The following is a 13,276-nucleotide window of genomic DNA, read 5'->3' as shown; positions in this document are numbered from 1 at the left end:
GTCCGCTTTGTACAAGGGAGAAGAGGAGGAATTTCTCCGCGTCAACCCACGGGGTGGATTTTCTATGTACAATCCCCCGAGTTGTTTAAGTGGACACTTTTACTTGCCCATTCGTTTTACATTCGCATTGTTAAATTTTCAGTCTAACGACTTCAACGCAGGAACTGCGCCAGGCTATTAAAGAAATAAACAGCCCCCCTCCACAACCCGAGGATCCAGGACGGTCCCTCGATCCGGCCTCTCAAGAGGATCCAGACTTATCTGTGGAGCTGATTGATGGAGTGTTTCATCAATTGAGCAGGGACAACGCCTTGGTGGCCATTACGACCGATTATCCAGGGCTACTCCCAGCCTCTCAGGTAACTGAGACCGGAGTCTCAACACTTTGAAAAGGGATCTGTCCTCGCGTGTTTTCGATTACCGTATGACAACCATGTTTTGCAGGGGAGGTCCTTGAGACGGGAGGCCAAGCCTGCGACAACTAGCCAACGAGGGGCGGCAAGGCCCCGCAAGCTGAAAAGAAGTGCGGTCCGGACTGAGGCACCGGCGCAAAATTATAGCACGCCACCTTATTCCCAGGTGTTACTCCTTCGAGGCATATTGACACTCGTGCTCTCTTCAGGACGAAGAGACCTCGCCAGACTATATCCGGAGAGGCTGCCCATCGCGCCTCCACCAGCTAGGCTCCAAAGCTTGGTCCGGAAGCGGAGACGAACACGAGGCGTGCACTGGACGCTCCTCCGACGGAGGATGCGGACAGGCTGTCTGCCACCAATTCCGAGGTGGAGAGTGCTATGAACCACAGGCGTCGCCGGACAGTTCTTCGCGACGCTTGTTTCTCCCAAGAGGCATTGGATGCCTTCAATTCGGGAGATGCGTACCTCCGTGCCACTCAAAATGGTCTAGCCAGAGCCACGGGGCAGTATGTGAAAGACATACGGGTAAGAAATTTTTGGTAATTATATATGTATACCAGTAGCCCCCGAGACATGAAACAGTTAGAATAACTGATTTAAGGATCATCTATTATGCAGGTTCTTACCGAAAAGAATACCCTGCTGTCCCAGGAGCTGGAAGAGTGCAAATCCCAACTTGAGGCCGCACTAGCCGCGGCAGGGGAGCCCAAGGAGACCCCCTCTGGTAATATACGCTTTGAAAGATAAGTATTTTGCGAAGTGCGGCGTGGGTGCAGATCTGACAAATGAAATTGCAGATGGCGCCGGATTAAATCCGGAAGTGCAACAACTCCGACGCTAGCTAAAGGCTGGTGAGAGCGTGCTGACAAAGGTGAGGCAGGAGAAGAACGATCTCCAAGATGCCAACACCAAGCTAGGCGTTGAACTGAAGGACGTTCGTGCCCAGCTGTTGGACTCCGTGAAGGAGAATAAGCGGCTTCGACGCGGCATATATAGTAAGTGCTTAAACGAACTTTGAAAAAAAAGTTCAGCGAGGAAGTCGACTAACAGAGTAATGTCTGTAGGTATGCTGACAGGTCGTCCTGCAGAGGAAATGCCCGGTTCTACGGGTGACCTTCTTCCCGAGCTCTCACAACTGCACGAGCGAGTTCGGCAGGTGATGCAAGGCGTCACCTAGGCCTTGTGGCCGTCTGTCTCCATTCCCGAAGGCCTTGGAGAGCTTGTAGAGAGGCTGAAGGGAGCGCGGCGGCGCTTCCGATTGTGGAAGATGTCGGCCTGCCGTCAAGGTGCCACGGAGGCCTGGGACATGGTGAAGACGCGGTACACGAAGGCTGACCCAAACCACATGGCCGAGGTCGGACCCATAGGGCCCGATGGGAAGGAGATCCCTGTGAGCTTAGTATACGGCCAAGTAGAGTTGGCCGCAAAGTATTCCCAACAGGACTGTAAACTAGACAGCCTGTTAGATGGAATTGAAGAGGAATACAATCAGTCAGATTGACTATGTAATTTTAATTGACATGTGTAATGCCTTCTAGCCGGATTATAGATCGTTTGTCATGGCCGACCTTTTCGCTTCAACCTCGGGACCTGACGGTCCGGAGTGTGTCCGAATACCCTCGTGGTTATATAAGAACCGGGGTATGCATGGAGACCAGGCGTAGGGGTCATTAGTGCTTGAACAGACAAGTGCCCAACTAGTTATGTTATATTACATGGTTAGTAAGAAACATCTTCCAGGGAGAATAGTTCCGTTAGGAGTTCCTTTCCCTGGGAGGCATGCCCTAATGTGCATGTCCATTCTGCGAAAAGAGACGCAGGAAAAACATCTGGGGCGTATAGATAAATAAGTGAAAGCAAAGATCATCTTTAGTTCACCGACCGAATATTCCTTAAGAACGCTAGCTTTCGGCTTCACCCAATCTGAGGTACACATCCAGCTGACCCGGTAGTAACAATCGCAGAGGTGCTCCCTTTACCACCTAGCCGAACAATCGGGAACGTAGGGGTAAGCACAGGAGCCAGGCAACCCAGCTTGGCCAAAACTTAAGTCATATCGATGCATATAATGGCGAATAAAAGGTACATGCGGAAGTGTGACACATGTGTTGGGCATGAAGCCCCTATAAATAAGCTTCTATTTAAAGAAGCCCCCAGGTTTAATGAGCACGGATAGCGCGTCACTTTATGAGCCTTTAAAGGCTATAAGAGAGAGAGAGAGAGGAGAAGGAGAGAAATGTAAGACAGAAAGTATATAAAAAATGGACAGAGGAAGGAGACGAACACAGAGTCCGGCGCTAGGCATAGAATCTTCGTAGACGGGCTACGTTCCATGGGTTCGGCTCGAGTCGGTTATCCGATGCATCTCACAGACGGTACGCTCCACCAGTTAGGACTTGGTCGATTATGAAGGGACCTTCCCACTTGTGCTTGAGTTTGTCCTTTTTCTTCTCCGCCAGGCGTAGAACTAATTCGCCAACGTTGTAATTTTTGGCCCGTACTTCTCTGCTTTGGTATCTTCGAGCCTACTGTTGATAGAATGCGGAACGGGCTTTTGCCACATCACGCTCTTCCTCCAAGGCGTCCAAACTGTCCTGCCAATCGGGCTCGGCTTCTCTTTCTTCATACATGCGCACTCAAGGTGAGTCATGAATTATGTCGCACGGAAAAACTACCTCTGCGCCATACACCATGAAGAATGGTGTGTATCAGGTGGTACGATTCGGCGTGGTCCGCAGCCCCCAGAGTACGGAGTCGAGCTCCTCTACCCAGTGTGTATTAGATTCCTTAAGGGACCGTACTAATCTGGGTTTGATGCCGCTCATGATAAGACCATTTGCACGTTCGACCTGGCCGTTGGTTTGTGGGTGATAAACGGAAGCATAATCAAGCTTGATGCCCATGTTTTTGCACCAGAGTTTTACCTCATCGGCCGTAACGTTCGTGCCGTTATCAATGATGATGTTGTGGGGGACGCCGTAACGGTGTACGCCCCGGATATAAAGTCTATCACCGGTCCGGATTCGGCCATCTTAACAGGCTTGGCTTCTATCCATTTGGTGAACTTATCCACCATGACTAGTAAGTATTTTTTCTTGTGGGTTCCGCCTTTAAGGGGTCCAACCATGTCAAGCCCCCAGACCGCGAAGGGCCAAGTGATGGGGATAGTTTGGAGGGCGGTGGGTGGCATATGGCTTTGGTTTGCAAAAAGCTGGCAACCGACGCATTGTTGGGCTAAGTCCTGGGCGTCTGCCCGGGCCGTCGGCCAATAAAAGCCTGTATGGAAGGCCTTGCTTACAAGGGACCGAGCTGCAGCGTGATGTCCGCCGAGTCCAGCATGAATTTCAGCCAGGAGGTTCCACCCTTCCTCTTCGGAGATGCACCTTTGAAGGACTCCGGTAGTGCTTTTCTTATAAAGCTCTTCCTCATGGACTTTATAGGCTTTAGATCGCCGCACTATGCAGCGTGCCTCATTTTGGTCCTCAGGAAGTTCCTGCCTGGTAAGGTAGGCGAGGAATGGTTCTATCCACGGGGCGATGACGGCCATTATTACGTGGGCTAAAGGTGTTATTTCATTGGCAGAGCCTCCAATTGTGTCAGAGTGTTCGGTGTCGGGCAGTGCGGTTGGGTCCGGGCTGCTATTGCCAGGTTCCCCTTCCCATACTATGGACGGCTTGAACAGCCTTTCCAAGAAGATGTTGGGGGGGACTACATTGCGTTTTGCACCAATGCGTGCCAGGACATCTGCCGCCTGATTATTTTCCTGGGCTATATGGTGAAATTCGAGCCCTTCGAACCGAGCTGACATTTTTAGGACGGCGTTGCGATAAGCTGCCATTTTTGGATCCTTGGGCTCAAAATCTCCATTTATTTGGGATATTGCGAGGTTCAAGTCCCCGCGCACCTCTAGGCATTTAATGCCCATGGATACTGCCATCCGGAGACCATGTAAAAGGGCCTCATATTCGGCTGCGTTGTTGGAGTCTGTGTACATTATCTGGAGTACATATTGAACAGTGTCTCCTGTGGGGGACGTCAAAACGACGCCAGCCCCTAGACCGGCCAACATTTTTGTAACGCCCTCGATGCGGCTATATCTCCTACGTCTCGGAGCACGAGTTAGAGGCATAACCGCATTGAAAGCAATGTCGCAAGTAAGGTAATCTTCACAACAACCCATGTAAATAGATAATAAGGGGAAAGGTACATAGTTGGCTTACACTCGCCACGTCACACAGAGTACATAAATAGCATTACATCAACAGATACAATCATGGTCCGACTATGGTACCAAAATAAAAGATCAACCCCAACAAGCGACATGGTCCGGATCGCCCCAACTGGGCACCACTACTGATCATCAGGGAAAGACACATAGTAACGACGGGAGGCTTCGTCGAACTCCCATTTGAGCTCAAGCGCATCATCTGGAATGGAGTCATCGGGCCCTACATCCGGTTTGGAAGTAATCTGTGAGCCACGGGGACTCAGCAATCTCGCACCCTCACGATCAAGACTATTTAAGCTTATAGGTAAGCCAAGGTAATATGTGGAGCTGCAGCAAGCGACTAGCATATAGGGTGGCTAACCTGTTCGCAAAAGAGAACGAGAAGAGAAGGCAAAGCATGAACGAAGAACTAGAGAACAACCTACGGCAAGCATTACTCCAACACCATGTTCACTTCCTGGACTCTGCTGAGAAGAGACCATCACGGTAACACACATAGTTGATTCATTTTAATTAAGTTAAGGTTCAAGTTATCTACAACCGGACATTAACAAATTCCCATCTGCCCATAACCGCGGGCACGGCTTTCGAAAGTCCAAATCCCTGCAGGAGAGTCCCAACTTAGCCCATGACAAGCTCTCGCGGTCAACGAAGGATATACCTTCTCCCGAGACATTCCGATCAGACTCGGTATCCCGGTTCTACAAGACAACTTCGACAAGTTAAAACAAATCCAGCAACACCGCCCGAATGTGCCGACAAATCCCGATAGGAGCTGCACATATCTCGTTCTCAGGGCACACTCAGATGAGACTAGATACGAGTAAAACCAAACCTCAAGTTGCCCCGAGGTGGCCCCGCAGGCAGCTCAGTCGGACCAATACTCAGAGGAGCACTGGCCTGGGGGGGGGCGGGTTTAAATAAGATGACCCTTGGGCTCCGGAAACCCAAGGGAAAAAGAGGCTAGGTGGCAAATGGTAAAACCAAGGTTGGGCATTGCTGGAAGAGTTTTATTCAAGGGGATTTGTCAAGGGGTTCCCATTATTACCCAACCGCGTAAGGAACGCAAAATCCGGGAACATAACACCGATATGACGGAAACTAGGGCGGCAAGATTGGAACAAAACACTAGGCAAAAGGCCGAGCCTTCCACCCTTTACCAAGTATATAGATGCATTAAGATAACAAGATTATATAATGATATCCCAACAAGAAAATAATGTTCCAACAAGGAACGATCTCCAATCTTCACCTGCAACTAGCAACACTATAAGAGAGGCTGAGCAAAGCAGTAACATAGCCAATCAATGGTTTGCTAGGACATGGTGGGTTAGAGGTTTGACATGGAAAATTGGGAGGCATGATAAGCAAGTGGTAGGCATCGTAGCATAGGCATAGCAAAAGAGCGAGCATCTAGCAAGCAAAGATAGAAGTGAATTCGAGGGTATGATCATCTTGCCTGCAAAGTTGTCAGAGTTGACTGGATCCTCGAAAGCAAACTCAACGGGCTCCTTGTTAGCGAACTCGTCTCCCGGCTCTACCCAAACAAGACAAACAAGCAAAAGGAACACAATCAACCACGTGCAAAGCTCAAGCAACATGATGCAAACATGATATGCTATGCGGGATGCGATATGTGATGCATATGCAAGATTTGACAAGTAAAGAATGAACCTAGCCTCAACTTGGAAACCCAAGTGTGCCACTGGAAAGGTGAGGTGATTTCGGTTGAAATCGATATAAAGAACACCGGAATCGGAGACACGGTTTGGAAATGGCAAGCAAAACAAATATGGCACCGGTTTGCGATAAACATCAAGTAGCTATCTAAATGCAACAAGTTAATTATGCTACAACACTCAAACATGGCAACAAAATACATGGCGGGGATCCACTCATAAAGTTTGACAAAAGATGAACACTGAGCTACAGCCAATTCATCCATTAACAGATTCAAACAAGCATGGCAAAAGAGCAATTGGTAAACAGGTTTCAGACTTAGTGAAATTAACACAAGCCTGGAATTTCAGATCAGGTAGCACACTTTGGAGCATGAAAACTATATACTACGGGAACTTAACATGGAAAAGCAAGGCATCGCATGGAGCTACTCAAAGATCTTAACAAAAGTCCCTTAGTGACCTAGAGCCAAAAGGGATCAGAAAATACAATTGCAAGCATGTCAACATGGCAAAAACATAATCAGATCTCAGACTTAAGAGAAAAACTGGAACATGCAAATCTGTTAACAAGTAGGCATGTTTACGAGCTCGATGCACTCACTACAGAGCAAGGCATGACAATCTAAGCATACACCTGTCAAGAATACACATTATATAATCTAGACATGGCAAGCACAACAACATAACATGCACGGATCAACAACAACATCCTCGGCAAAATCGCTAACAAGTAGACAATCTGCCAGGAATTACGAAATAGCAAAAGTAGAGCTCGATTGACTCAAGCTAGGGTGCTCCATAAATGCAAACAAAGACATGGATGGATAGAGCACCACAAGATTAGCAAATCATCCTTACTGATCATCCTCAAAAGAGGCACGGATCACTAGGAAACAACATGAACATATGGCATATTGATAAAAACAGATCAAGGACTTTGTGAAATCCTAAGTCCCTGAAATCAGCATTAACGAATGCACCACTTTGCAAGCTTGTGCTAGTCACCACACATATCACAAAAATACTGGATAGCACCTCTGTAAATATGGCAAAGCATATAACAAAACACATGTAGAGCTCAGGAGCATATCATGCACACATTAAACATGTTAAAAATGACAAATAGCTATTTTGTGCAGCAGATCTGACAATTAACTCAAATAGCTATCTTCCAACAGCATTTCGGGCATCAAGATGAGCTCAAATGAAAATGATGCAATGAGATGAAATGATGTACTCTCTGAGACGAACACTTTGATATGCTACACGCGCAAAACGGAGCTACGGTTGCAGAGTTACGATGCGATGAACATGGCATAAAAATACTCCAGAAAAATGACTTAGAAAATATCCCGGGGTCAACCTAGGGTTTGACCCGATCCAGATCTCGCGCACGGAAGCCGAGGATCGTCGGCCGAAGCTTGCCGAGGCTCGTCGGAGAGGAGGTTGGGGCCGGAGCTCGCCGGAGTTGGGCCTCGGGCCGCAGGGAGGCGCCGATGACGAGGTGTTGGGGCGGCGCCGTGGTGCGGCGGGGTCGGCGGCGGCCGGTGCGGCACGGGCGCGCGGAGGCCGGCGCGGTGCGGCGCGGTGGTGGAGGTGGCCGGGGACAGCCGGGGTCGGGGAAGAGAGGCGGGGGGCGCGGGCTAGGCTGACCGGACGCGGGATGGCGGCGGCGGGCGCGCGCGGGCCGGGAGGGCCCGCCCTGGGCTCTACGGGCCGGCGATGTGGGGCGGCGCGCGGCTGAATCAGGAACTGACACGTGGCGGCGGCGCGGAGAAGTTGGACATGTCCGGCCTGGTTCGGACGCGTCCGGCGGCGCGGGGAAGATGGATCTAGGGTTTAGGGGGAGAAGAACCGTGAATTTCGGAGGAGGGGCTATTTATAGGCATAGGAGGAGCTAGGAGAGTCCAAATGAGGTGCGGTTTTCGGCCACGTGATCGTGATCGAACGCTCTAGAAGATGGAGAGGGTTTAGGTGGGTTTTGGGCCAAATTGGAGGGGTGTTGGGCTGCAACACACACGAGGCCTTCTCGGTCCCTCGGTTAACCGTTGGAGTATCAAACGAAGTCCAAATGGTACGAAACTTGACAGGCGGTCTACCGGTAGTAAACCAAGGCTGCTTGGCAAGTCTCGGTCCAATCCGGAAATGTTTAATCCCCACACACGAAAATAAGGTAGAAAGGACCACCGGAGGAGATAGGAGCGCCGAGATGCAAAATGGACAACGGGGAAAATGCTCGGATGCATGAGACGAACACGTATGCAAATGCAATGCACATGATGACATGATATGAGATGCATGACAATGACAACAACACACGGAGACAAAAGACCGAACCCAAGGAAATAAAATAACTTAGTGCCGGAAACGGCAAGAGTTGGAGTACATATAAGGTAAATTACATCTGGGGTGTTACAACACTCCACCACTACGAAAGGATCTTGTCCCGTGATCTAGGACTGGAAAAACGCCGGGTACTCAGAACGGAGGTGATCCTCGCGTTCCCAAGTGGCTTCGCGGTCGGAATGGTGTGACCACTTGACTCTGAGGAATTTGATTGACTTATTGCGAGTCTTGCATTCAGTCTCTTCAAGAATAGCAACAGGGTGCTCACGATAAGAGAAGTCTTCTTGGAGATCAATGTCTTCAAAGTTGACGGTGTGGTCAGGAGTCTTGAAGCACTTGCGGAGCTGAGAGACATGGAACACGTCATGCACATTTGCAAAGTTTGAAGGAAGCTCGAGTTGATAGGCGAGATCGCCTCTCTTGCTGACGATCTTGAAAGGACCCACGTATCTAGGGGCAAGCTTCCCTTTGATACCGAAGTGACGAGTACCTTTCATTGGAGAGACGCAGAGGTAAACATGGTCTTCGATCTCGAAAGCCAAATCACGGTGCTTACTATCATTGAAGCTCTTCTGGCGCGATTGCGCTGCTTTGAGGTTATCTCGAATGACTTTACACATTTCCTCTGCCTCTGTGATCAAGTCATTTCCAAGAAGTTGACGTTCACCGGTTTCTGACCAGTTGAGTGGGGTACGGCACATCCTGCCATACAGAATTTCGAAAGGGGCCTTGCCCGAACTTGCTTGAAAACTGTTGTTGTAGGAGAATTTGGCATATGGAAGACAGTCCTCCCACTTCATACCGAAGGAGATAACGCAAGTCCTGAGCATATCTTCAAGAATCTGATTGACACGCTCGACTTGACCGCCAGTTTGAGGATGGAAAGCTGTGCTGAAGCGGATGTTGGTGCCCATGGCCTTCTGAAAAGACTCCCAAAACTTGGAGGTAAAGATGTTGCCACGGTCTAAAGAGATCACCTGTGGAATACCGTGCAGCAAGACAATCCGAGAGGTATACAGCTCCGCCAATTGAGCTGCAGTGATAGACTCTTTGATAGGCAGAAAGTGAGCCACTTTAGTGAGTTTGTCGATGACAACGAATATAGCATCATTGCCACGCTTGGACTTTGGAAACCCAGTCACGAAGTCCATCTCAAAGTGGTCAAACTTCCATTCTGGAATGGCAAGAGGTTGGAGGAGACTAGGTGGCCTTTGGTGTTCTGCCTTCACTCTTCTGCAGACATCACACTCATTCACGAACTAAGCAATCTCGCGCTTCATTCGAGTCCACCAATAAGCCTGCTTGAGGTCCTGATACATCTTCGTCCTCTCAGGGTGGATGGAGAGGAGTGAATTGTGAGCCTCATTCATGATCACTTTACGAAGATCACCTTTGGGCACAACAATACGATCCTCGAAGAAGAGAGTATCCTTGTCATCAAGGCGGTAGCACTTGTACTTGGGTTGACTCTTGGCAATCCCAATCTTCACCTTCTTTACCATAGCATCAAGAAGTTGAGCCTCGCGAATCTGCTCTTCCAAAGTAGGAGAGACTTGAAGGTTGGCGAGGAACCCTTGAGGAACAACTTGCAGATTGAGTTTGCGGAAAGCTTCACAAAGCTTGGGTTGATAAGGCTTGAGAATCAGACTATTGCAATAAGCCTTCCTGCTCAAAGCGTCAACAATCACATTGGCCTTGCCTGGAGTATATTCGATACTCGGGTTATACTCTTGAATCATTTCGACCCAACGAGTCTGCCTGAGGTTGAGATTAGGCTGAGTGAAGATGTACTTGAGACTCTTGTGGTCAGTGAAAATGTCCACTTTTCTTCCCAATAAGAGATGTCTCCAAGTCAAAAGAGCATGCACAACTACCGCCAACTCGAGGTCATGAGTGGGGTAGTTCTTCTCGTTGGGCTTCAATTGGCGAGAGGTATAAGCCACAACTTTCTTCTCTTGCATCAACACTGCACCAAGACCTTGGAGAGAGGCATCGCAGAAGACCTCGAACGGTTTGGATTCATCAGGAGGAGTCAGAACTAGAGCAGTGACCAATTTCTCTTTCAAAGTGTTGAAAGCGATGTCACACTCTGGAGACCAAACGTACTTGACGTGCTTCTGGAGAAGGTTTGAAAGAGGCTTCGCAATCTTTGAAAAGTTCTCAACGAACCTTCGACAGTAGCTTGCGAGACTGAGGAAGCTACGGAGTTGCTTCATGTTCTGAGGTGGTTCCCAATTCACAATTGCAGACACCTTCTCAGGATTCACCGCAATGCCCTTGGCAGAGATGATATGCCCAAGATAAAGAACCTCATCGAGACAAAACTCGCACTTTGAGAACTTGGCGTAGAACTGATGTTCTCTGAGCTTATCGAGCACCAAACGCAAGTGCTTGGCATGATCTTCCTTGTTCTTCGAAAAGACCAGAATGTCGTCGAGATAGACCAAAACAAAGTCATTTGTGTAGGCGTTGAAGATGAAGTTCATCATGCGAGAGAAAGTCGGAGGAGCGTTGACGAGGCCAAAAGACATGACAGTGTATTCATATGAACCTTAGCTTGTTCTGAAAGCCGTCATGGGAATATCTTGCTCACGGATTCGAATCTGATGATAACCCATACGGAGATCAAGCTTGGAGAATACTTGGGCACCTTTGAGTTGTTCGAACAACTCATTGATGTTGGGAAGTTGGGAAGTGGGTATTTGTTCTTGATAGTCTTCTTGTTCAATGGACGGTAGTCAACACAAAGTCGGTCCGTACCATCCTTTTTCTTCACAAAAAGTACTCCACAACCCCACAGAGAAGAACTAGGTCGGATGAGACCCATTCGTTCTTGAATATCGAGTTGCTTCTTCAGCTCCTTCAACTCTTCACGACCGAGCTTGTAAGGACGTTTGCAAACCGGTTCCGTGCCAGGCTCAAGATCGATGACGAATTCAAATGGCCGGTGCGGAGGCATTCCTGGAAGCTCTTCTGGAAAGACGTCTTGATATTCGCAAATGACTGGATTGTATTATCCCGAGCGGCAAAGACAATTACATCCTCAGACGAATGAGTCAATTGAATCTGCCTGGCTGCACAATCAAGATGAGCCTTGTGCTTAGAAAGCTAGTCCATTCCGAGAATAAGATCAATATCCGAGTTACCAAGAACCATTGGAGAAGCCAGAAACTTGAAATCACCCATCATGATGGAAATATCCGGAACCATCATACTAGAACTCAGACGCTTAGCCGGAGAGACAACTTGCAAAGCTCTAGGTAATGCCTTAGTACTAAAATTGTTCTCCGATGCAAATGGAAATGACATGAAGGAATGCGATGCACCAGAGTCAAAAAGTACTTTAGCTGGAATATCGTTAACAGGAAGGTTACCCATGATGACATCTGAAGTGTCCTCTGCCTAAGCTGCATTCACCATGTTGACCTTGGCGTACTTGGGGTTATTCTTGACCATAGCTGTACTTGCCGATCTCACAGGAGGAGGAGGAGGGAGACGCCTCTAGTTGAAGCATTTGTTGGCATAGTGACCCTTCTGTTGGCACTTGTTGCACATGACCCCTGAAAGCGGACGGTGATACGGAGCACTCGATCTTGGAGCTTGAGACGAAGTCTTGTTCTGAAAGCCAGGGTTGGGTGGGTGGGAAGATCCACTGCCACCTTTTCTCTTCTGTTGATACGGCTGACGGAACGGAGGAGGAGGAAGCCAACACTTCTGTTGCTTAGCCACTTGAGTTGAGGAAGAAGGAGTAGCATCTCTGGCTCGCTTCTTGGAAGCATCGCACTTCAGTTGAGTAGCCTCTTGCTTCAATGCCATGTTGTAGAACTCATCGTACCTCCTGGGCTCAAAGAGAACGAGAGCTAGCTGGATTTCTTCTCTGAGACCACCCCTGAACTGGTATATCATGCTCTTCTCGTCAGGGACGTCCTGCTTAGCAAAGCGGGCGAGCTTGTGAAACAACTTGATGTAATCATAGACAGACATAAAGCCTTGCTTCAGGTTGCGGAATTCCTCACGCTTGCTTTCAACCACGCTCTGAGGAATATGATGAGCTTTGAAGTCTTGACGGAATTCATCCCAGGTAATCTCACGGCCTCCTCTGGAATCTTTGTACTGCTAAAACCATTCTACAGCTTGGTCTTTGAGTTGGAAGGAAGCGAACTTGACAAAGTCCTCAGGCCTGACGTTACTGCACTCGAAATGCTTGCACAAGTCCAGGAGCCAATCGTCAGCATCAGTTGCCTCAACACAATTGCTGAAAGTCTTTGGCTGGTTAGCAAGGAACTAGTTGAGTGTAGCAAAGTGATTCTGATTATTGCCTTGGTTGCCTTGGTTGCCTTGGTTCACTTGGTTGCGCTCTTGAAGAATTTGCATGATCAACTGCATGTTTGCATTGGTAGCGGCCATCACAGCTTGCCATGCCTCCGGAGGAGGAGGTGGTGGTGGCGGATCAGGATTCGGAGTCGTGCGCATTGGAGGAGCCATCCTGAAGAGGTTGACATCCATTAGCACACTGATAGACAAAAATTGAAGCTGATTCCAATCGGTAGAAATTGCAACATATAGTCTTCACATCCGAACAAAATGAACGAATGCATTCCAAT

Source organism: Triticum urartu, chromosome 6A (assembly GCF_056163025.1).
Source record: "Triticum urartu cultivar PI428250 chromosome 6A, HENAU_Tu73, whole genome shotgun sequence".
In the NCBI taxonomy this organism is placed as follows: domain Eukaryota; kingdom Viridiplantae; phylum Streptophyta; class Magnoliopsida; order Poales; family Poaceae; genus Triticum; species Triticum urartu.
Note: the sequence above shows the minus strand (reverse complement) of the source record.